The sequence below is a fragment of the Lagenorhynchus albirostris genome, chromosome X (assembly GCF_949774975.1).
Source record: "Lagenorhynchus albirostris chromosome X, mLagAlb1.1, whole genome shotgun sequence".
Taxonomy (NCBI): domain Eukaryota; kingdom Metazoa; phylum Chordata; class Mammalia; order Artiodactyla; family Delphinidae; genus Lagenorhynchus; species Lagenorhynchus albirostris.
The window spans coordinates 10,864,832-10,889,809 of record NC_083116.1 but is presented as its reverse complement, the minus strand read 5'-3'; the positions used below and the strand labels follow the sequence as shown (position 1 = coordinate 10,889,809).

Genomic DNA, 24,978 nt, shown 5'->3' with positions numbered 1-24,978 from the left:
CTGTTCTGAGCATTTCATATGAATAGAATCACATAATATGTGGTCTTTTGTGACTGACTTCTTTCACTTAGCATAATGTTTTTAAGATTCAGCCCTGTTGTAGCATATATTAGTTCTTCATTCCTTTTGATGTCTGAATAATATTCTGTTGTATGGATTTGCCACATTTTGTTTCTCCATTCATCAGTTGATGGGCATTTGGGTTGTTTCCATCTTTGGGTATTATGAATATTGCTGCTATGAATATTTATGTACAAGTTTTTGTATGGACATATATTTTCATTTATCTTGGGAATATACCTACAAGTGGAATTGCTGGGTCATACAGTAACACTGTTTCACTCTCTGAGAAACTACCAAACTTTTCCAAAGCAGCTATACCATTTTACATTCTCACTAACAGTGTATGATGGTTCTGATTTCTCTAAACCCCCACCAACAGTTATGATTATCTGACTTTTTGATTCTAGCCATCCGAATGGGTATGAAATGGTATCTTTCTGTGGTTTTGATTTGTGTTTTCCTGATGAGTAATGATGTCAAGCATTTCTAATGTGCTTGCTGGCCATTTGTATATCTTCCTTGGAGAAATGTCTATTTACGTCTTCTGCCCATTTAAAAAGTTGGGTTATTTACCTTCTTATCACTGGCGTGTAAGAGTTCTTTATATATTCTGAATAAAAATCCCTTATCAGATACATGATTTACAAATATTTTCTCCCATTCTGTAGGTTGTTGTGCTATATTCTTTACATGAATTATTTGAGTTGATCTTTGCAACAGCTGTATGAGATACTATCCTTCTATTTTTTTTAGAGATCAGAAAACAGGCTCAGAGTGGTTAAGTACCTATCCTAACTCACAGTGCTAGCATGGAATGGTTCCAGGATTTGCGCTTAGATCTCTATTGGAATTTCAGTTAAAGTTCTCCATCCTCTTGCCTTGATGCTCATATACACTATTTGTATTTGATGAAAGAAATTGAATCTTAGGATTGTATTGCCCTGTCTATTCTTCACTCTTAGACATTCCAGTGGATAAACACTGAAAATGAAAACACTTTGGCAATACTCCTCAGATTGATTCTCTGGGGACCATGCTGATTCCCAGCAGGAAGGTGTAGCCATAAGGCTCCTGAGGTAGGTTGAATTGATGTTCTGAGTCTGGATTTATAAGCATGGGGAATTGTTCTTTTAAAAGACAATGACAAAGAGAGCCCTTTTAATGTGAGCCAGATGCAGCCATGATTTTGATTAAATGTTTGCTGGTAACCATACTTAGGTGGGAACATCTGCCCACTGATGAGCTCCCTGGAGGTTTAGCAGGTGAATTTATGTAGGAACTACAACTCCAAGTACTTCTTCCTGAGGAGAGATGTTAGGCAAAAAGAAGCTTAATTTCCTTTCTTCCATTTTTTGTCCACCTGCCATTTAGGAAGCCTAAGTAAATACATTCCTGTATTGGGATAATACCACTTCCCCTTGGCCTTCCATCTTCCCCAGCTTTGGCTTTGCAGGTGCCCAGTAAGTGTCGGTGCTTGCATCTGGGCCACATCTGTGCAGGCATCTTGGGTTGGCCAAGAATAGTGCACGGCTCCATAAGCCTATAGTAGCAACCCTCTGACATTAGAATTTGCTGTTGATATTTTTCATACACACTCACACTCTTGAGCAAACACACTCCTTTCCTTTCGAATCTACCCTCCTAGATGTCCTTACTAGTCTATCTTTGAAATGCTGGATCATCATACAGGATACATGATATTTAGAGGAAACAGGTTTCAATGGGTGTTTCTGGATTCTTCTTAGTTCTAGGTCAGCCTAGATTAAGCAATCTCCGGTCTGGAGGGCTTTACTCACCTCCCAATCTGCCATGCAGTCACAAGGTCCATCTTGTCTTACCACTTTTACTTAAGTCACCACCCTGCAGATTATCCATCATTAACTAGACCCTTATTCGCATATTGCTCTGCACTTGACAAAATTGGACCTAACTCTCGCCCCAACTTCATGAACCCTTCTTTCCTGCCCTCTGTAACTCATAGTCTATCATTAAGAAACTCCCCAGGAGCTTCAAGTTCTTCTCTCAGTGTTCCCTTAATCTCTGTTTTATAACTGGAATATGGCTGTGCCTTGAGGAAATCACTTCCCCTGCAGTCCTCTTGAGCAAACGTTAGTTTTCCTCACATACCCCAAGGAGTCGACTCATTGTCACTTTCAAACCATTTCTGCTCCTTTCTCTTTCAAAAGTCAGAGCTCATTTGTAGTTCTTGCTATTAGATAATATCATGCGCTACCCCATCTTATTTCTTTACCTTCATTCATTAGACACTTTCCTAAGTCTTCTTCTTCTCTTTTATTACTGCCACCATCTTGGCAACTTCAACATCTGTCATCTATGTGGATATTCATCCAGCATTTTTGGCTTTGCAGATCTTTGCCCTCAATTCCAATCATATTTTTCTTCCATCATACTTAAACCACTCACTCTAATGCTCATGCACTAGACATTGACATTCTCAAAAATTACAGCAACTCTGAAATCCTGATTTTAAAACATACATCTCTTGGGCTACAACTGATTATTCTTCCTAGCAAAATACCTCTCTCACATGCAGGTACACATATCTACACACACCCAACTCTAAAAATTCTTCAATTTTGAACTCCAGTCTGTGAATTCTACTACTTTTCAGGCATCAGCCACATTTCTCCTTTCGCATTTCCTCATTGCTTACCAATTTATCATTAGTATCACTTACTTTCATAAACCTTCATCTCCCTACTCACTTTCCCACCCTAGTACTTCCCTGGCAAAACCACAACCCTTGTTAAATTTAGCTATCTACCTACTTTGTTCCTGTATACAAGTGATGGATGTTGCTGTAGAAATTTACAAGACAAAGCTAATTGATCTCACCTTAAATTCTTGAACACATATCTTAAATTATCAATCCTTCCATACTATACACCCATTTCCATTATACAAAATGAATATCCAATACTTTATCTTCCCCTCAATTTCTCAAAACCCTACCCTCACTCTTGTTATTTTATGCCCTTATCTCATCCTTCACTGAGAAAACTGAAGAGTCAAGAGAAAATTCTTTTATATCTTCCCCACCAGATCTACCATCTTACCTGCATTTGTAATCATACCATAATCGTTTCCTTCTCCACTGTAAAATCTATAAATATTACTCGTTCTCATGTAAAGCCAACATTTCCACATTTGCTATGGATCCCATCTACTAGTGCTCTGAATACCCCTCTTGCTTTCTCAATATTTTTTCTTCTGCAATTATCCCTTTGGTGTTTTGTTTCATTCAGTCATTTTTATTGGCTAGATGCGTTCTAGAATCTACCCTCTTAAAAGTACACTCTTTTAATACCAAATCCCCCTCCAGCTATAGTCCCATATTTCTCCTCCCCTTAGCACCAAAACTCTCAAAAGAAATTATCTATCCTCCCCTCACTTTCTGATCTCACATTTTCTCCTTAATACACATCCAGGTTTATATTAAAATATTTTCCACTCTTTCAATTTCCTTTTTATCAAATTTACCAATGACCTCTATACTAACAAGTTCAATAGTCATTTGTCTGTCCCTATATTACCTGTAAAAGGTATTTAATAAAGTTGACCATTTTTTACTTCTTGAAACATTATCTGCTCTTTGCTTTTGTGTTGCTCAATTCACCTGTTTTTCTGTTCCCTCTTTTTCAACTCTTTTCATTATATACCTAGGAGTAGAATTACTGGGTAATATGGCAAGTCTATGTTTAACTTGTTGAGTAACTGCCAAAATGTTTTCCACAGAGGCTGTACCGTTTTATGTTCCCACCAGAAGTGTTTGAGTGTTTCAATTTCTCCACATCCTTGTCAATACTTGTTATTTTCTTTTTTAAAAAGTTATAGCCTTCCTAGTGGGTGTGAAGTGGTATCTCATCATGGTTTTGATTTGCATTTCCCTAACGACTAATGGTATTGAGCATATTTTCGTATGTTTGTTGGCTATTTGTATATCTTCATTAGCACAATGTCTATTTAAGTCCTTTACCTGATTTTCAGTTGGGTTGTTTGTATTTTTGTTGTTGAGTTTTAAGAGTTCTTTCTGTATTCTGGATACTACACTTTTATTAAATATATGATTTGCAAGTATATTTCTTTGGTGTGCCTTTTCGCTTTCTTCATGGTATTATTTTGCAGAAGAAAACATTTTAAAATTTTGATATAGTCCAATTTACTCTTTCTTTGTTGCTTGTGCTTTTTGTGTCATATCTAGGAAACCATTGCTTAACCAAGTTCTATATATTTTTGATCCCCATAACTGACCAAAAAAGTTCAAACCCATTCAGTCAACAGAAATATTCATGGCCACCTACTACATGCCAGGCTCTACTGTAAATTTTGGGGATAGTGATGAACAAGATGGTGGAGACAGAGATTGCTAGCCTATCTCCAATATTTAAGTTCTCCTCTTCTACTAGGTAGACTACATTTCTCATTTTCTCTTGTAGTTAGATGTGGCTATGTGAGTTTTTCCCAATGAAATGTGAGCAGGAGTAATGCGTTCCTCTTTTGAGCCTGGCCCATAAATATTTCCATGTGCCCTCCTATATGCTCTTTTCTGCTTCTGCAATTGGAATGGAGATGTCCTGGCATAAATGACAGAAACCGCTATTTTGCCACTTATCTCAATAGGGTTGTGACAAGGATTAAATATGTATATGAATATTTAGCATAATTCCTACATAGAGTTAGTGGTCAATAAATGTTTGTTTCTGTAATTATTATTACAGTCTTTGGATGCTACAGTAATCACCCAGGATGGGAAAAATGTTAGAAACCCCTCATAATTCAGCAGATAGTACAATTAAGTCTGCTCTTTTGTGCCCAGTGTGTCAGACCTCCTTTTGATAGCAGTCTTTTCTCTTTCTACACAGTTTCTCTGTGATGAACCAAGATAATTCTAAGCCACCTTAAATAATATTTAAAGGACCATAATTTGGGAAATACTAATCTAGTGAAACGCAGTTTAACTGAAAACAATATAAGTGTGGTTATAATAGTTATGAGAATTCTAAACTGTGCTAAACACCTTGCATTTACACAACATTGTTCTATAAAAGAGCCCTACCACTTCCTCTTCCCCTAGTTACCTATATCTGATAAGAAAGCTCAGGTACTCGCTCTTCTGTGGGCCAGGAGGAAGTTCAGACTGTGCAAGCCCTGACCTATGTGTGGGAACACTCCAGCTTCATCCCCTTACCACCATAAAAGCCAAGCCAATCTCCTTCTTCTGCTCTCTTAAGCCATTCTTGAACCTGCTCGAGAGCCTGCCCTGCTCTCCCCAGAAAGCCTCCTTATGTAATAAATTTTTTCATACTCTCTAGGTGTATGTGTCATCAGTCTCGGCATCCAAACCGAATTTTGGTTGAAGGATCCATCCTGTCTCTGTGGTGTGATTACAACAATTGGCCCTGTGAGCAGGACATCAAGGTGCTATCCCTTACCACCAGGGGTCTTTCTTCTCTTGCTTTGGCTTTCTAACTGGCTCTGCTGTATGCTGGTGAACATGCACTTGGGCTACTGCCTGCTGGCTAGCTTGTGCTTTTAACTTGCTTCTTTGTGCTGCATTTGTTAGTCCTACTGAGTGTCTGCTAAAGCTTTAACCAACATAAGTCAGTTTAGCCACTTGGCATATAGTGAAAGGATTATTGGATTGGGACCTTCCTTAAAGCAGTCCTGAATCATGTGTCTCAACCTGGACCTATTTGTGATTCTCAGATTGAATCACGTGTTTCAATTCCAAAATAAGGTGTGACTGACACTAACCTCAAAGAAATGACTCTTACCTTGTGAACACTGGTTGTGTCTCAACCACATGTTGGCCCCCTTTCTATATAGAGCTCAGGAGAAAGACTGACAGTCTGTTCAATATACAGGTCCATTGGATGGTCACTCGTGTGGAGGAAGAGCAGTTAACTATGTGGGATGCTGAAGTCATACTTCTAAGAGTAAATGACTCCCTAGTACCTTACAAAATGCTTCTGCTGCTGCCCCTGTGCCTCTGTCATAAATAAAAATGATCCTGATCCTCAGACTTCTAGAGAAAAACATCTGTGTCACCTCTGTGACAAAGCCAAGAGATTAGTTCAACCATTGCCATGGGGAAGTCCATAACACTAATGGTACTGACTTGATTTGAGGTTCTCTGGAAGAAGAAACTTATAAAAACTTTTACCTATAAGAGCAATAACATCTGCAGATCTAATGTAAAAAACAAAACACAAACCCCCAAACTGTCAGTCTTCAAAAACAAGAAGTCTAAAATACTGTCACAGCCAAGAGGAGCCTAAGAAGTTATAACATGGAATGACTAAATTTAATGTAGAATCTTGGTTGGGATCCTGGGACAGAAAAAGAACATTAGGTAAAAAATAAGGAAATCTGGGGCTTCCCTGGTGGCACAGTCGTTGAGAATCTGCCTGCTAATGCACAGGACATGGGTTCGAGCCCTGGTCCGGGAGGATCCCACATGCCGCGTGCTTTTATTTTCTATGGAAGGCTCCGGAAATTGAATTGCTAAGTTAAAGTTTATGTAAATTCTTAATTTTAATAGAGGTTGCCAGATTGAATTACAAATGGCTTTAATATACTGCACATTTCCCTCAGCAAATGTATGAGATAACATATTAACCTCCACAACACTCCAGCAATGTGTGATAACATGTTTAATGGTCTTAAAGTGATATTTCCTTGTTATTTTAATTTCAATATGCCTGATTGCTAGTAAAGTTGAGTCATTTCACTTGTTTATTGGCAAGGTGGTTTTCTGCCTCCTTGAACAGCCCTTTTTACCCTTTTTAACCACTTTCAATTAGGGTGTTTGTCTTTTCTTATCAATGTGTAGGAAATTTTTTATATGTTGGATATTGAACCCTTTATCTGTCATGTGTATTACAAATATATGTTCCTCTGTTATTTGTCTTTTGGTTTTACTTATTACATTTGCCATATGATTACATTTTAAGTTTTAAGCACTCAAATATGTCAGTCCTTTCTCCAGAGTGTCTAGGTTTTCCAGCTTGCATAGAAAGTTTTCTTGACTCCTAGATTATACATAAGTTTTCAAAAATATATATTTTTTACTTCAACATTTTTATCTTTAGATCATGCAGAACTTCATGTTGTGTGAGAGAGGAGTCCAAACTTATTTTATCCTTTTTAATACATATAAATAATAAATGTATGTAATATTACTAAGAAGAAAATAGAGTCAAAAAACCAAAAAAAGCCCACTTTATTTTGGATACAAATCCAGCTCTGAAACTTACTAGCTGTTGCCCTGAGAAAGTCATTTAATTTATGTGAACCTCTTTCCTCATTTGTAAAGGGGAGATAATAATGTCAACATGACAGAAGTTTTATGAGAATTAATGTATATCAAGCACAGTGACTGGCATATATGGTCAGAGGTCAACAAAGATAGCTATAATGACTGTTGTTTACCTCTCTCTGAAATGCTTTTGCCTTGAACACACTTAGGAATGCTGATAGGCCCCATCGTGTCGTGCTTCATGGCTCACTTTGGTTTTGCATCTTTAATGGTGTTTTTATTATACAATGCTCCTAAAGTAAAAAGAAAAGTAAAACATTACAGGAAGTTGGCCTCAAAGATATTATCAACTAGGTAGAGTGCTACTGAGGTGAACATTAGAGGACAGACTAAGGTGGCCTAGATCTACCTCACACAGAAATACATCCTTTCACAAAGGGAAAAGACCTGCTAGAAGCCCCTGCTTCTAGAAAAATAAGACAAGGATGTTAATAAATGTGATGACTTGGGGGAAGGTGGCAAACATATTTGAGGCTCCGAATTTCCAGAGAGTATTTGAGAGAACGCTTTGCTGTATATGGCCCAGGGAAATTAACCAAAAGTTCCCTAACTTGGGTGCCCCTCATGCCCCAGATACCATCACTGACAGAACTGGAATTTGTAGTCAATACTAAGTGCCCTTATAGATCATTTTTCATTTCATAGGAAGGAGAAATAACTTTCCTAAGCAGTTAGGAAAGTTATTTATTTATTTATTTTGAACAAACACACTTTTCTTTTTTTTTAACATCTTTACTGGAGTATAATTGCTTTACAATGGTGTATTAGTTTCTGCTTTATAACAAAATGAATCAGCTATACATATACCTATATACCTATATCCCCTCCCTCTTGCGTCTCCCTCCCTCCCACCCTCCCTATCTCACCCCTCTAGGTGGTCACAAAGCACCGAGCTGATCTCCCTGTGCTATGCGGCTGCTTCCCACCAGCTATCTACCTTACGTTTGGTAGTGTGTATATGTCCATCCTAAGCAGTTATTTTATCTGACCAACACTTAACCATTGCTCTTACTCTGTGCCAGCAACTTTTTCTAAGGAATTTTCATATATCAGTTTGTTTAATCTACACAATAGTTTGAGACAAAGTTGTTTTATTAACACTATCTTATAGATGGGAAATTGAGTTACCAAGAAGTTAAATACTTTTCTGTAGTTCCACAGCTAACAAATAGCAGATCTGGAATTTGAACCTAGGCTGTATGGTTCCAGAGTCCATGCTCTTAATTATCACACTATGGTGGTGGTTATATAATACTTTCTGGAAATTCAGCAGGCACTATAATTACCTTCTGTAGACTAAATAGATGAAGGCAGTATTTTAACTAGTTTTTACATGTTAATTTAGACCATGAGCTTTAATAGTTTTAAAATTCTCTGAATATTTTAAAACAACCAATGAAAAATTGATAGACTATACATAACGTTCTTCTGAAATAATAAATACATCAGACTAGGTTAGGCTGAGAAGTTTGAATGGGATCTCGTATCCAATTCCAGTAGTAAAAGATTATCTGCTATCAGAGAAAATAGATCTATCTGATATATCTGAGAATTCAGATAAAGGCTTTGGTATGTTTATTTTATATGAAAGTTGAATTTTCAAATCAGTGATGAAACAATGATCTGTTAAGTAAAGTGTTCTGGGACAATTTGTTTTCCATATGATGGTAAACATATGATAATAATCTTACAACATATAAATAATACATTCCAGGTGAATTAAATTTCAAACCATGAAAATTAAAAACCAGTGAAGTACTGGAAAAGATCTAGGATATGAGAGTTATAATTTTTGACATTCCTAAGAATGACAAAAATCTCAGGAGTCATAAAGAAAAGAACTGATAGGTTTTTATTCATTAAACACACATACACATAGACACACACACAGACACACACACCTGTAGATCACAAAATACCATAAAAACTTTAATAAATAAAGATACACTACAAATTTAGTAAAAAGGGATTTTCAATTCAATAATATTTAATGATATATATTATTTGATAGAATATATGAATATATGTAGCTATATATTCATCTCTGCTTGGGCTGCCATAACACAATACCACCAACTGGATGGCTTAAACAATAGAATTTATTTTCTCACAGTTCTGGAGGCTGGAAATCTGAGATCAGGGTGCCAACATGATTGATTTCTGGTGAGAGCTCTCTTCCTAACTTCTTGCAGATGGCTGCCTCCTCGTTGTGTCCTCACACAGCAGAGGGAGTGTGAGCTCTCTGGTGTCTCTGATAAGGACACTAATCCTAATGAATTATGGCCCAACCCTTATGACCACATTTAATTATTTCCTGAAAGGTCCTATCTCCAAATACAGCCACAACTGGAGTTAGGGCTACAGCATGTGAATTTTGGGGGACACAAGCATTCAGTAAATACATATATATATATATATATATATATATATTTCTACAAATCAGGATGAAACCAAAAACAAACTCATGATCAGGCAAAGGTTATAAAGAAGTAATTCAGGGGAAAAAAGCATACAAATGACTAGTAAGCACACTAAAAATTACTTAAAATGCAATTTTTTTTCTCATTCATATTGAAAAATATATAAATGATTCTTACACACACACTCAATGATATTAATGGTAAGTGATTTCCTTGGCTTGCCAGATACTATGCTAAGTACTTTGCCTGAATTACTTCATGTTGTCATCAAACAACATTGTGAAATATGCATTATTATAGCCAAGCTATAGATGGGGAACTTGAGACCCAGTGAAGTGAGGCCAGATGTTTTGTTCAAGTCATATAAGTTACAGATGGTAGAGCTAAGTCAGAACCTTGATCTAGAACAGTCATTTCTGTGATAACTCCTTAGTGACAGTAACAGCGAACACTCTTACTAGGTGTTAGGCAGTATTCTAAGCCCTTGATGTAAATTAATGCATTTAATTCTACAACAGCCTAATAAGGTAGCTACTATATGATTATTATCTCCATTTTGAAAATGAGAGAATAGAAGCAGAGAGAGGATAAATAACTATAGGTGGAATCAGAATTCAAACTGGGAAGACTGATTCTGAAGCCTACAGCTCTAGATGCCACATTATAATGCAAAACAGCTAAAGCCTGCTGCTTGGGAAGGTTTAGAGACTGAAATAGGAATTTGCCTTTGACCTTTAAAAAATATTTCTTTCAGACATACCCACAGTCAGGCGCATTAGTCTGCACCTTCACACATTAGGGTGTGTTATCACTGGAGGGAAAACAATGGTTCTCATTGATGGGATTAAAAATAAGCAACCTCGCTGTAGGGATATGTCAAAAACTGTTAATAAGGAGAAACTTCTTTTCTTTTCCAATGAATAAAGCAGGGGAAAAGTGAAATTCCATCATTTTCATTTAGACTCTAATGCATTCTCAATGATCTCCCTGAATGACTTTCTACGTTAACTCAGTGGTAGTCGAGAATTATCTAGCTGTTGAGCAACATTCATAAGTCCTTTTATATCAAGAGAAACAAATATTTCTCACCTACATATGACACAGAAGTAGCAAAAAAACCCCCACAAAACCCTGTAGGCTTTGTGCTCTCTAATCAGTCGTGAATGGAATTAATTTGAGACCTTTTGGAATGAGAGGCTTGGTTTTTTGCCAAATAGCAATCATAACAAGCATTACCCTTTCGCTGCTGACAGGAAAGTTCAAAAATTCCATCATGTCCCAGTTTCTCAGCAGCTGATAAAGGTTAATAAAACAGGATTTTAGGAAAGCAGTGTTTCTACATTTTTTATGCTCTTAAAGTACAATTCTTGTTAGTTCCACTTGGCTCTCACATTCCAACTGGAACTTGTCTATTTTCTGTGGTTTGCATGGACTAGTAAACCATGGGTAGAGCTCTCAGCTCTGATAGCTGATGAGAGCGAGGCTGCTCTTTAAAACAAGTCTGAGCTGGTGACAATACATAGCAGGAGGAGATAAGATTGGAACTGAAGTCTTCTGTGTGGACAACATCTGCATCATGGAATCATAAACGTTACGTTAGGATGGGCTGTGGAGTTCTTACTAGAACTCCTGAGGTAGCTGGGCTATCACAATTGTCAAGAAATTTCCTCCAGGATGAGGCAGCACTGCAGCTCCTTTACAATTGTCAATATGTTTCATGCTCTTACTCCTTTAGTCATCTGATATTTAAATGTGAGTAACACTTGTTTCAGGAAGTATTACTTTGACTTTCAAATTATTTTGAGAATATGCTACATGGCAAAATATTATTGCTTTAAGAGTATAAGTGTACTCTTAGCTTACAAACAATGAAAACTTGTTGAATTCACAATGATGTTATTTCAGAGTAATTATAATTTCTTCTGACAATTTCTCTGAGCCTCAGTTTTCCACCTTCAAAATGTAAAAATGATTCTTATCTTTCATGTTTTAGGGAGGATTAAAAGAAATGTTGTATATAAAATGCTTAGCATATTGCGGAGTATATAATAAGTACTCAATAAACGTAAACGGTTATTATCATTTTTATTTATTATTATCATTTTTATTTATTATTAATATGTTACTTCAGTAGTCTTTTAGATGAGGTTTATGCAGCAAGCAAAATACATCTGAATCTCAGCAGCTCATTTGGAAAAGATTTCTCATTGTATCTTTGTAGACAGCATGAAGAAATATAAGCACGACTTGAGTTTCTCCCTGGTTGAATATAACTGATTGGATTGTAGTTCCACTGGACAGAGGTTTCTAATATGTATCACTGGACTCTAGCCCAAGCCCTGCCCTGATTATCATTATTATCAGTGATTTAGAAAAACCAGTTGAGTATTAGTTTATAAAATTAATGGATAATACAAAGCTGTAAGGGATAACAGTTTAGATGAGTGAATCAGAATCCAAAAATAGATTGAAAGGTTGAGATGGTGGACTAAATATATAAAAATGAATTTTAATAAAAATTAGCGTAAATATACACCTTGGGATCAAAACCCAGTGTGCACATCCATGTTGGGATGCATACATTTGTAGCAGCACTTGTAGAAGACATCTGGTTTTAATGTCAATGGTAAACTCAGTACGAGTCATGGTATAATTCATGTCATTTTCCAAAGAACACATGCTGTCTTAGGCTGCATAAAAAAGAGTATTTTGTCTAAGAGAGAGATACTAACTTCACTCTGCTCAACGGAAATTAGCAATCTACTCAGTTTGGGGGGGTAAAAATGTTTAAGAAGAATAATGAAAAATAAAGACTATTCAGAGTAGAACTATTTATCAGAAATGATCGAAGGCTGTCTAACCTGTAGGGGGAAGACTGAAAAGAGATGTGGAACTTGTCTTCTGAAGCTTAGTTATGTGCAGGATTACTAGATGTTTACAATTAAGAGTACAATTCTGCCTTTCTCTTACCTTTAACCAAGGAAAAACGCATAAAGAAAGAAAGCAAGATTATTTAAAATCCTAAATGTGAGTGCTGTAAAGACCTACAAGGAAAAGACTAGAGAATGATAACAGAAAGTAGGATCCTACTTTATTTTATATTGTCAGGGAAGCCCTTCTGATTGAGGTGGGTTTTGAGTTAAGAACTGAAGGATGAATGAGTGGGGTAAAACTATTCCAGGAAGTAAGAACCACAAGAATAACAAAAGCAGTGTTATTGGTTTCTTCAAGGAATAAAATATAGACCAATGTGGATACACACGCAATGCAGAAAATACATAGCATTTTCTTTGGGTTCCTTTGTTTAAAAACACACAATATATCATATATTCCTGGATCATATGTAGTTCTAGTTTTAATTTACTGAGGAACATCCATATTGTTTTCCATAGTGGGTGTGGCTGTGCAAGTTTACATTCTCACCAACAGAGTACTAGGCTTCCCTTCTTTCCACGTCCTTGCCAGCATGTGTTAACTCATCTTTTTGATAATGAACATCCTAACAAGTGTGAGGTGATATCTCATTGTGGTTTTGCTTTGTATTTCCCTGATGATTAGTGATGCTGGGCACCTTTCCATGTACATGTTGGCTATTTGTATGTCTTCTTTGGAAAAAATGTCTAGTTGGGTCTTTTGCCCATTTTGTAATCAGGTTATTTTTTGTTGCTGCTGTTATTGAGTTGTATTAATTCCTCATATATCTTGGATATTACCCCTTTATTGGGTATGTAGTATACGAATATTTTTTTCCCATTCCTTAGGGTCTTTTTTCATTTTATTGATGGTTTTCTTTGTTGTGCAGAAATTTTTTAGTTTGATGTAGACTCACTTATATTCAGATTTCCTGTTTCTTCAACTTTCAGTCTTGGTAGGTTGTGTTTCTAGGAACTTATCCATTTTTTCTAGGTTGTCTAATTTGTTGGCACATAATTTTTCACAGTAGTCTCTTGTACTCTGTTGTGTTTGTGTGGTGTCAGTTACAAGGCCTTTTCTTTCATTTATAATTTTATTTATTTGATTCCTCTCTTTTTTCTTGGTAAGTCTACCTAACAGTTTGTCTATTTTTTAAATTTTTTTAAAAAAATAGCTAATAGTTTCATTGATCTTTTCTATTGTCTTTTTAGTCTCTCATTTATTCTGCTCTGATCTTTTTAATTTCTTTCTTCTGCTAACTTTGAGCTTAATTTGTTCTTATTATTCTGGTTGCTTATGATGTAAACTTAGGTTGTTTACTTGAGATCTTTCTTTTCTCGTAAGGTAGGCATTTATTGCTATAAACTTCTTTCTTAGAACTTCTTTTGCTACATCCCATAAGTTTTGGTACATTGTGTGTCCATTTCCATTTATCTCAAGATATTTTTTTGATTTTTCTTTTGATATCTTCTTTGACCCATCCTGGAGCATGTTGTTTAATCTCCACATCTTTTTGGATTTCCCAGTTTTTTTCTTGTTATTGATTTCTCATTTTTTACCATTGTGGTCAGAAAAGATGCTTGATAAGATTTCAGTCTTCTTAAATTTACTGACTTGTTTTGTGGCCTAACATATGATTTATCCTGGAGAATGTTCCTTGTGTATTTGAAAAGACTGTGTATTCTGCTCCTGTTGGATGGAATGTTTTGTATATGTCTGTTAGGTACATCTTGTCAAAGATGTAGTTTAGGTCCAATGTTTCCTTATTGATCTTCTGTCTGGATGATCTATCCATTGTTAAAAATGGGATAATTGAAGTCCTCTGCTATTATTATATTGCTGTCTATTACTCCCTTCTAATTTGTTAATATCTGCTTTCTATACTTAGATGCTCTTATGTTGGGTACATAAATATTTACAATTGTTTTTTCTTCTTGATGAATTGACCCCTTTGGCATTATATAATGACCTTCTTTGTCTCTTGTTACCATCTTTGACTTAAAAATCTATTTTGTCTGATATAAGTATAGCTACCCCTGCTTTCTTTTAGTTTCCATTTGCCTGGGCTATCTTTTTCCATTTCTTCACTTTCAGTCTATGCATGTCCTTAAAGCTGAGGTGAGTCTCTTGTAGGCAACAGGTAGTTGGATCGTCTTTATTTATTTTTTTAATCCATTCAGTCATTCTGTCTTTTGGCTGGAAAATTTATTCCATTTACACAGCACAATTATTGATAGGTATGAAATTACTGTTGCCATTTTATTAAGTGTTTTCTGGTTGTTTTGTAATTCCTTTGTTCCCTTTTCCCTCTCTTGCTATCTTCTTTTGTGATTTGATGATTTTCTGTAGTGGTATGCTTTGGTTCTTTTCTCTTTGTAGTTTGTACATGTACTATAGGTTTTTACTTTGTGGTTACTCTGAGGTTTCCACTTTTTTTAATATTGAGTTATCTGTCTTTCCCTTTTTGATTTGTTGAAGTCCTTTTTATATCCTGGATACTAATCCCTTGTCTATTTTATGCATTACAAATAGATCATACAAACCAGTGGCTTGCCTTCTCATTACCCAGTGAGGATTTTTAATGAAAACAAGTTCTTGTATGTAATGTAGTACAATTTACCATTATTTTGTTTTAGGAATTCATTTTTTAAATGTATAGAATCTGTGATTGTAGATGAGATCATATAAGGCTGTATGATATAGAGAGAAAAGACCAATTTTTATATCTCCATAATTTAACTTCTGAATAGAGCAGCTTGAGCCATTAGAGAAATCAGAGGAAATACAACTAGAAACAATGGCTTTATTTAACTGAACTTTCTTCAGTAGCCAGACCCTCAATCCAAGTCTGTATTGGTGTTACTATACCCAGAATTACAGATCCAGAATATTGTTAATGGATGATTATTTCTACAAATAAGTAAATTTAAAAATCAATGGGTTATGAGTTCACTTTTAGACTTACTTATCTCCTCTTATTTTGTGTCTTCTTTTTATTCTCCCTTGCTGTTTTCACTGTTGTCAGTCTTCTGCCTGTTAAATTTTATTTTCTTTTGTCTTTTCCAGGATCTTCAATAGATACATATTTCCAAAATAGTGCTGGAGGTTACCTTTATCTTTTTCAAAACTTTTATTTAGTCAATTTTCCTTAATTGTAGAAGTTCAAAGTGAATTCATATAATGTCACTATGTTTACATTATATACATATTATTCAAGAATATTTAAAATATATTTGCCTTTGGTTTGGTGACAAGGTTTGAAAGAGCTATATAGACTTCACTAAATGCTCACTGCCAGTCATTTTACCCAATCTCTTCTTCTTTTTGGAATTTTAGATTTTGTTTCATAGATTAGTTATTTTGAATACAATTCAAGTGATTTTTTAAGAAAATCATATAGGGAGGTACATTTTCTGTTCTTTTACATTTCCAGTTGTATATAAAGTTCTTAGATTGAAATATTTCTCCATATCTCTGAAGACATTGCTCCATCATTTTCTCCATTTAGTTTTTTCAGATGAGACATTTGAGAAAAGCCTACTTATTTTCCTTTGAAAATAACTTGTAATCCTTAGGCTTTTTTATGCTTGTACCTCATAAAAACTTTGCCAGTATATGTCTGAATACGGTTGCCTTTTCATTGTTTTTTCTTGGCATGTGATGAGAACTTTCAAAGTATTTACTCAGCCCTTCCATGAGTTCAGAAAAGTTGTCCTTAATTAGATTCTTCAGTTCCATTACATCTTTTCTCTTCTTCTGGAACACCACTTAACCTGCATCTGTCCATATCTACATTCCTCTCTTATAATTTTCATTTCTTAATTCTCTGTGTCTGCATTGTGGTCAAGTTTCTTAAACATGTCATTCACATTGCTAGTTGGACAGCTGAAGTCTTTATTCTCCTTTTCACTGCTTCAAGTAAAGATTTTCATTTTGCCATTAAATATGATGTTTTTTAAAAATATTCTTTGTTTATTTCACTCATCTTTCTTTAATTTCCATTTATTCAATTAGAGACTCCCTTTACTTCTCAGTGATTTGACTTACTTTATCTTTACTTCTTACTTTATAGAGTCCTTTTTAAAAATTATATTAAGTAAACAAAACTCCCCCCTCTTATTTTCACTAATAAATAATGCCCTTGTCCAAAATAATTAAAGTATAATAATGCCTCTTTAGTCTGGCTCCAGTTTTTTCACTAGAACTGTCATTTGTCCAAACCCTCAGCAGTAGACACAGACTAGATTCAGGCTAAACTACTAACGAAAGCTTTTATCATTTGCTAAAATATTTTCAGTTTAATTTACAGTTTCTTTAATACGTGAATCAGTAGTTTTGCACTATATGAACTGGTTCTGAATGTACTACTTTTTTTTTTTTTTTGCTTCCTCCAGCCCTCAAGAACTGGTCATGTTATTTTATAGAGTGAAAGAAAATGGACTTATATGCTGGAATATACCATTTGATACAATTTTCTAGGGACTTTCTTAGCGCTAAATAAGTAGAAAGAGTGAGCAAACTCTTACATCAAGGCCCAGACTGTTCAGGTAAACCATAGTGAAGGAGAAACCTCAGTGCTCTGGGTCAAACACCAAATAGCTAGCCCTTGGTTAAGTACATAAGATTTCCTCATAGGGAAGCTGTAAGAAGAGCGGTACTGTCTATATGCATGGAAAACCACTTGATACAGAGTCTAAAAAATCAATATTATCTTTATTAAGAGACGTTGTCTTCTCACAACTGATATAATAACTGGGGCAGGAATTCTCTGCTTACAATGTTTGGCATAGCATCATAACATAGCACCTTCACATGCACTGACAGTGGTGATGGTAAGGATGATCCAGACAAATGAAATATCACCAAATGACCAAGTAAAGATAGAAAAAACAATTAAATTCCGCTTGCATTGACTGAATACATACCTAAGGCTCCAGGCTCTAGGGTGGATGGAAGAACCTCATTTCTGCCTTGTGGGAAGATCTCATAAAATATACTCTTAGTGCCCTTCACTTTTATATTTTCTTCGTTTTCATGCCATGCCTCTCTTTTTCAAGGAAGAGAAAATGTAAAGATATATGTAGCAGAGAAAGAAATAGTTTCAGGTAGAATTATATCTTTCAACTACAATAGTGCTTGACAAACCATAACACATGGGCCAAACCTGGCCTACTGACTATTTTTGTCAATAAAGTTTTATTGGAATAAAGCTGCACCACACCCATCTATTTATGTATTTTCTGTGGTTGTTTGTGTACAATAGTGAAATTGAGTAGTTGTAACAGAGACTATGTGGCCCAAGAAACCTAAAAAAGTTTTAATATCTGGCTCTTTACAGAAAAAAATTTGCTGATCCCTGGACAAAACTGTTAATCTACATTGGCTGATAGAATTCCATCCACATTTGGTCACCGGTATTCATGTCTCAATAAATGTTAAGTGTTTCTTCCATACTGTCTTTTATATTCCTTTCCTCTTTTACTGCTTCATTCATGGTCATAAATAAGCCAGTTTAAATAGAAACATTAATTTATTTAAATTATATTGTATTGACATTAATAGGGAAAATGTACCTGGTGCTCTTTTGAAATACATCGTTACCAAGAAAAACATCATTTCCTAGCATTGCTATCTACAGTCTGCCTCTGCCTCCTAGCACTCTGCCCCCCCTACCTACTGTGCCTTAGCTATATTGGCCTTCTTGCCATTCCTTGAACTTGCCTAGTAAGTTCACATTTTGGGGCCTCTATTATATTTGCTGTTCCCCATGCCTGGGATGCTCTTAACTCTTTTGTTTGTTCAGTTCTCTCCTGTGATCAAATATCACCTCCAGAGAGGCCTTCCTTGACCACCTAATCTACAATAGTGCCCTCCTTTTTCAGCACTCCTTATCACTTTAATGCACTCCATTTTTCAAGACCAATATCTTTTGCTGATACTATATAGAATAATTATTTATTGTCTGTCCCCCTATCAGAGTGTTGGCTTCATGAGAACAGTGACTTAAGCTAGTTGAATTAATGTTATTTCCCACTGTCTATAACAGTGCTGGGAACACAGTAGGTGCCCAACTAATATTTACTGAATGAATGAATAAATGGATAGAAGAAATACATTAGAGAGACCGTATATCTAAATGGTTAGGTAAATATAGCTGACTTAAATTTAACTTCTTCCAAGTGAACTTGAACAAGTTCCTTTATCTTTCTGGGCCTTGGTCTTCTCATTTGTAAAATAAGGATGATAACAGTAGTTATCTTCCAAAAGTCACTGCCCAGATTAAAGGATGTACGTAAAAGTTCAACCACATTAATTAGCATGCTAAATGCTTAAAGAAGGCAATTATTATCATTATGGATATCAGAAAAAGTGCCAGGAATCATCTGGAAAGCCAAAACACAGAAGGTTTCATGCTAGCTATTGCAAAAATGCATTTTCCCATAAATCAGACTATGTGGATCAGCCAATGCAGTGATCTTGCAAATTATTATTACCACAAATTTAATCCTTTGACGTGAGAATATTGTATTGTAACCTATTGTATTTAACTAATATTGATTGAGGGCCTACTCTGTGTCAGGCACTGTTGAGCAAATTTGTGTCAATGATCTTCTGAAAACATTTTTTGCAATCTTTTCTTATATGTTCCCCAAAGAAAATGAACCAGGATGGAGAGGTTGCTCATCCAGTGTCCCTAAAATGATGGACACTCAAGAAGAGAATGAAAATGAATGCATGTGTGGTTTTGTGAGGTTTCTATAGTTCTCTTTCTTCAGCTTATACTTCAAAAACATGCTGGACTTTCAACTTAGTGTAGCAGTACCATTTTCATAACTAATGTATCCAATGGGTAGAGTGACTAATGGTCCCAATTTTCCCAGGACTAATGGAGCGTCTGGGACATGGAACTTTCAATTTTAAAACCAGAAAATTGGGTCAAGTTGGTCACACTATCCATGAGGGTATGTGTATGTGTGGTATATATTTATGTATACTTATGCATATCTCATGATCTAGGTGGCATATTTAGACTAGGAATTAGGTGTGTTAAATCCTATGACACACATATATATTTATAACCAAAATCTCTGTAAATAACATATACTTCTGAAAAATTTCTAGAAAACAGAACTAATCATGAAGCGCTATTTTAATTTCTTTTCAACCATATCATATCATCATATTATTTTTTGGACCTCATTTCTCAAGGCCAACTACCTGAAAATCTTGGGCACCCAAAATTTTAATCTATTCCACGGGATTCATAGAAAGTGCTCGTTTTTCCTACCTCCATCCCCGTCCCCAAATAACTGAGCAGGAATTTGCTGTTAGAATAGATTTTCCCCCCATTTTACATGTAATGGAAAAGCTTACACACATAGTCACTTTGGAGGCTGGACACTTTTCTACATTTTTAGCATGTGCACATCTTTAACCAGCTTGTGCAAAAACATAAGACCGCTTCATAATTTTCATTAATCAACGTTGTTATCTTTACTTAAAGACTTGGTCCATTAACTTAAGCTCATTGTGATGAATTTCTAATCTGCCCAGAAGAATGACTCTGTGTTCTGGTGTATGAAAAGCAGCCCTCCCTGCAGTTCTACCAAGACATAGTTGAATATGCTCTTCGATTATATTTAGATGTCATCATGGGGAAATTAGATCGTGGATTTTCTTTAAAAAGATGGATTGATTTTACATTTGGTAATTGAAAATTGATAACAGTGCTTGGAAATAAGCAGAGAAATATTTCTAGTGAGACAGACTACTGTTTATCATTGTTCCCTTTTTCTATATTTTGATTATGTTCTCCTGCCACCCTGCCCTTGATGTCAGCTATGTCTCTTGAGAACTGCAAGTTTCTTCAAGACAGACAGATAACTTGTTTGTCATCATATTCCCAGCAGTGCTTGGCATGGTGCTTGGCAAAGTTAGTTAACTAACTAAATAAATAAACAAATAAGAAAATGTAGATTAGAATTATTTCCCAAGAATTGCTAACATCAATGCGGAAAAATGCAAATCCAACAGTAACCATACACACTTGCATATACAAAGCATTGAATGCCCCCAGTGATCTCATTAAATCTTAGGATTTCACCTGGGCCAATTCTAGTGGCTTTGTTTCTGGTTATCTTGTCAGGACACTACAGAGAGATGATGATGATGACGATATCTTTGTCTTTTGATATTAATTCATTCAACAAATACTGACCAAATGTCTATTATGTGCCAAGTTTTTTTATTTTTTGTTTTATTTTGGTCCTGAGGTTACAATGGTGAATATAGCAAAGTTCTCATTCTCCAGGAATCCTGTCTATCTTTCTTTTGAGCTCCACCTCCACCATCCTAAGTGCAAAAGGGGTATCTATGCTTAAATGTTCGATAGTAAGCTCAAACTCAAAATATTTAAAATTGAGTTCATCTCCCCCTACCAAACCAAATCCTCTTGGATTTTAATATAAGTCCAATGACAATAGTGATCATGTCTGTCTTGTTTTCAGCTGTATATGACCAGTGCCTAGTACAGAACCTGGCCCAAAGAAAGTTTTCAATAAATGTTTCTTCCAAGGTCACACCTTCCATGTCATCAGAGTCAAGCCCTGTAGCTTCTAAATTCCCACAATCCCCTCTCCATAACTACTATAGCAGCCTTCACAATCTTGTATCAAATTTTTATGTATGTTTCTGTATTTCCCTTCAGATTTTAAGCTCTTTGGGAATAGAGATTGTTTGCATCATGTGTCTTTACCACAGATCCCAGCACTTGCAAACCCACAGTAAATGTTTATTGAATTAAATAATGTTCAAAATACATTAGTTTATTGTGGCTCAATAATTTCTAAGTAATTCCAGTGGCTTTGTTTCTGGTGATTCAGTAGAGTCATGCTAGAGTACTAATAACAATCATAGCTATTATGACACATGCTAAGTGCCAGGCATAGTGCTAAGTGCTTTCCTGGATTACCTTATAAAATCCTACCCAAACATATTATTATATTCATTTTATAGATGAGAAAACTGAGACACAGATAGGTTAAATGACTTACTTAAGTTCAAACAGGTAGGAATCAAATCACTGCTAGTTAACTGACGATATTTCCCCCATGATATTTATTCTTATCATTCTTTGCTGAAGAAATACATTTGTTTCTACATAGATTGTCTAAACATAAGAGGAGTCCACTTGGATTCCAGGACACTCTTACTGGCCATTCAGAGCCCAGAAGTTTTACCAGATACTGTGTTGGTCATCATTTTGGCAGGCAATTTCTGTAATCTGGCAGGTGAACCAGAAATTCTCCTGATATAGTTTGAATTTCACTTTAAATGTAAGCCACTAGAGATGAACCATCCTCTTGGTTGTGAAGTCAGAGTGCAGGCCACTGATAACCTGATCAACTGTAACACCTTTTGTGGGTGGAAGTTGGGTGAGAGGGTTATTAATAAATGCAGAAAAGAAAAGGAAAAATATGCTATGCTTCTCTGATAGATTGGACCTGGACATTTGAGGGACTGAAAGATCATTTTGATTTCAAATAAAAATAAACATGTGAACAGCACACAACGAAGCAAGCTTTTTCCCCATATCACCTATGGCAGCCTTTTGTTTAGCTCTGTGTGGTGAGAGGAAATTCTTGTACTTCAACTGACTAAAAGGTGTCAGAACAGAAATGCTTCTAACTATTCCCAGGTTTCTTTAAAATTCCCTCATTTAAGGCCAGTAAAGCAAAGCTTTTATCTATTTTACTATGAAAATATATTTCAGTTGGAAATCTCTAAATTCTTGCTGGAAATCTGGGTGTTTCATGCCTAAACAGCAAAAGGAGCTGGCATTTTAAATAATTACTTTGATAAAGAATGTACTTGCTTAGTGCACAATGCCAGGTAGACACAGGAAGGCTGCTGGAATATACCTAATGACGACTGAAGATGTTGTCTCAAAACTGTGGTGTGTTTTACTTTGATTCATGGTTTTATTCTGTATTCTCTCCCCTCATCACTCACCATGCCCTAACCATCAGACTACCACCCTTCAGTGCCCTGCTTCCTGTGCTTTACCACACCGGACAATTCTTCATGCCCTGGACATTTTCCTGCCTCTTCACTTGTTTCCTTGCTCCTCCTGATAAACACTTACCCATTCATCAAGGCTTCATTCAAATGTTACGTCTTTTGGGAAGTCTCCAATGGACAACCCCTAACTGCAAAACGAGCTAATCCTCCTCTCTGCTTCCTGGCACATACCTCGATTGCAGTGTATATCACATTGTGTTGCAATTATTTAGGGGTGTGACTCCCCAAAAACGTTCTACAAGGGGAAGGGCTAGTTTGTGTGTGTAAGCATGTATATGCCTACTAAATAATTTCCTTATTTATTTATACTGAATCTTTTTTCAGCAAGGATTTAAGACAATTAAAAGTCTACACAACTAAAGAAACAAATAGGTGAGAGATAAATATAAATATATGAATCAGGATACAAAACAGACCTGTGAGTGAGGCAGATAAGGACTAGAATTATATTTTATCCATCTTTATATTTCAATAACCCAGCAAAGTGACTAGCATTTAGAAGATAACTAGCATGCATAATTTAAATGCATTTATTTATTTAATTATCGATTGATTATCATTGCCCTTGAATGCATTAAGTGATAATTTATCGAAGCATTAAGTCTCCTATTTATGAACTGATCATTCAGTCACCAATACCAGGACATGACTTGTCAAGCACTGGAATTTATCACATTCATTTTTCTCAACAGTTCTCCCCATTTATGGATGTGAAACCAAAGGTCTAGAAAGATCAAGGCATCTCAACAAGATCACACAGCATAAACATTGGTGAAATCACCTCTTAGGACCTCATCTGCAAAATGAAAAAGATGAAAGAGAACTCAGCATTCATTTAGCCCAGTCTTTCACATTATATGATTCTAAAGTTATAATGCAATATATTAAAAAAGTCATTTCTCATTTTCACTCATTCTAATTCTCTGATGTTATTTTATTTTCAGGCTGTCCATAATTGGTCCAATTCTGTAGAATATTAATGCATTGCTAAATGATTTGATTTATCTTGCTTCCCATATTTGTGAGAGACTCTGTGTCTTGGATGTTGATTACTTGCAGATCACTAATTTTTTTTGCTCTGACAAGGGCTTGCCTTTGTAGGTGTCGTAGAGGTGAGACACATAAGTAGAGTGCATGGGTGTGGTATGTCTACATTGTATGGGCATGTTATGGTAGCAGATGTGCTACAGTCCTGCATTTCACCTCAGAGCATCATCATGTCATCTACATCTGGAACACTGGTGGCTTCTTTACATTATCCACGGGATTTTGATCCACCTGAGGAAAGAGGCAGTGGCTGGAGAAAAGGGCTAGGAGAAGACTAAAGGCAAACAGATGGAGGTAGCAGGAGGGAAGGAGAAAACAGAGGCATTTGTTTGGACATCACTTTCAGATCACACTTACCAAAAACAAAAATGGAAGATTGCATAAAGACAAGTCTCCATGTGCTTTTCATTCATTTCAGGGAATGAAAATGTAAGGGAAGACAGGTGAAAATAAACTTCCATGAGGTGATGACCTCATAGTTTTTTCTTAGACGCTCATCAGGACTGTATAGGAATATAGTCTAGGGATATTCTGGCCCAATCCACATGCTCGTCAGAGCAATTTCTTCAGAGGAATTTTCTTTCCACCAAACAATTGTTCCTTGAGCTTTTGAGAAAGTTTTATCTGCAAAGCTCCTATAGATAGAAGTGATTTTTAACTAGCCTCAGCGTGAAACTTACAAGGAGATATCTTCCTGAGTCTACAATTATAATTCTGGGGTAGTTTATTGTTTGGTCAGTGGACTCTGCAAAACAATTCTTTATGTAGTTCAACTTGTATTAAAAAGACAGAGCAAAATCATTTTGCTAAGTGAAATTAGCCAGTCACAGAAGGCAAGCACTGCACTGCATGATTCCACTTATATGAGGAATCTAAAATTGTCAAACTCATAGAAACAGAGAATGCAATGATGGCTGCCAGGGGCTGGTGAAAGGGGGAAATGGAGAGCTACTGTTCAAAAAGTATAAAGTTTCAGTTCTATAATATGGATATATTCTAGAGATCTGCTGGACAACATTGTGCCTCTATAGTTAACAATACTGTATGATGCACTTAAAATTTGCTAAGACGGGAGGTCTCATGTTGTGTTCTTACTAAAATTTAAAAAATCCTTCT

The 24,978-nt window shown here is 35.7% G+C and overlaps 1 long non-coding RNA gene across 1 annotated transcript in view; it reads left to right on the top strand.

Annotated features, from left to right (window-relative positions):
- The window catches only part of LOC132512850 (uncharacterized), a 167,320-nt gene extending 143,751 nt beyond the window's left edge, over window positions 1-23,569 (top strand). Inside the window, exons 3-4 of the long non-coding RNA XR_009538362.1 lie at window positions 5,397-5,502; window positions 23,508-23,569. This is a non-coding gene — a long non-coding RNA (uncharacterized LOC132512850). The remainder of the gene's footprint in view (window positions 1-5,396; window positions 5,503-23,507) is intronic.
- The last annotated feature ends 1,409 nt before the right edge of the window (window positions 23,570-24,978 follow it).